Here is a 1,856-nt window from a genome sequence, read left to right on the forward strand (position 1 = left end):
TTGCAATGATTATGTTGTGGATGTTGAGAGTTGGTTGTTGAAGATGGTTTTTCGATTGTGGTGATGTGTGTTTAAACTGAACAAGGAGAGAGGAGTCCGCCGGTTTTTTATGGTTGGTTGTATGGATAATTATGGATGAACATGTGAAGAAAAATAGAGGAGAGAGAGCTTTAAAGAGATTTGTGAAGTGAGTTTTTTTGAGTGGTGATAATAGGTTCAACAGAAAAGAAAAGGGACCTTTTCCTTCAACTCTTTTATTACTTGTCCTTTTTTTATGAGAAAGGTATCAGAGTGTGGTAAATGAGAGAAGAGATATGTTTTTTGAGAGAAAAAAATAAAATGAAAAAATATCCTCCTTTCCCTTAGCGCCACTTGGCTGGCATGAAAAGGGAGGGGAGTTCTCTTGTAAAAAATAATCTTTCTTCTACTTGATTTTGGACTTTCAATACTAATCTTAATAAAAATTAAATAAAGATAAACAAATCATCAAAAAAACAAACTAATCACTAAATTAATTCTAATTAATTATACTAACTATTTTGTCTAAAAAAGAGAATAAACGGATAAAAGTGAACAGAAATTGGGCGTAAAAATGCTTTAAAAATTAAATTGAATGTGCTAAAATGATCAGCATGAAATAAACTTCTCGAAAACATACAAGTTTTAATAAAATTTCAAAGTAAAAAATGATCGGTTCAAAGGCCCAGGCTGATCAAAATGCGACTAAAAAAGTAGTAAATTAAAAAAAACTTACGTCTGCAAGCTCGATTTTGAAATATTTTGCCCGCTAATTCGACGTTTATTTTTGAAAATTGATTCAACCGATCTGTCTGTAGATCCGAAAAATTATTCTGGTTGACATTTTAAGCGTCATACGGAACAAAATGCTTATTGTGATGAATATAAAATACAGATGTCTTAAAGATGCATATGTTTACTGATCGGATAATCCTGAATAGACAATCAGATGCAAATGAATTGTCATTGGACCAATTAATTCTGATTCTCAAACACAATTAAAGATCCTACAAAGATTTAGATGACGACAATACTCTTGATTGTCACTCTCTGAATTTATGAAGTATGATGCAATGGAAATAAACAATGCACTAAGATTGAGAAATCAAGTCTTTTGAACTCTTAATTAACAGACGTCTGAATGAATATCATCAAGACCAGATGAAATGCCAGAACTTCTGATTTTTTTATCTAAATCCTGATGAATGCTTTTAACTGATGAAATGCAGACAAAATGGATAGATTATGCTATGCTGATGTGAGTGAAGAACTTAGGGTAAATTTTAGGGTATGACACTTGTGCAAACGCACGAGTATCTAGGCCAGAATTCGTGCGAACCTACAGATCATTACATTTTTGTACAATTAAAGAAAACAAAAGTGAATATATTTAAAATAATGTATGAATCCAAACAAGGGAAAATGTGTTGTTTTTTTAATTATTTATGTTACCAATATTTGTATTTTGAATTATTTTTAATTTCAGATACAATATTTTTTTAGATAATATATGAAAAAGTGAGCTATATATTATTGATGTAATCATTTCACTAATATATGTTATTAATGGCTAATGTTATTTTTAAATTAATGAGTGAATCTTAATATATTTTTTTGTAATGGGAACACATGTTTTTTATTCAAATATTTTTATAAATAATGTCAAAATAAAAATAATATTACATTCAAGAAAATATATTGTTCATCCAAATATTTTTATATATGGAAAAAGTATATTTATGATCCATATATAAATCAAAATATATCTTTCTTTTAACAATAAAACTCTTTTGGTAAAAAAATTGTTTTTCTTTTTTACATTCTTATTATAGTTTAAA

The sequence above is a fragment of the Lathyrus oleraceus genome, chromosome 5 (genome assembly GCF_024323335.1).
Source record: "Lathyrus oleraceus cultivar Zhongwan6 chromosome 5, CAAS_Psat_ZW6_1.0, whole genome shotgun sequence".
Lineage (NCBI taxonomy): Eukaryota > Viridiplantae > Streptophyta > Magnoliopsida > Fabales > Fabaceae > Lathyrus > Lathyrus oleraceus.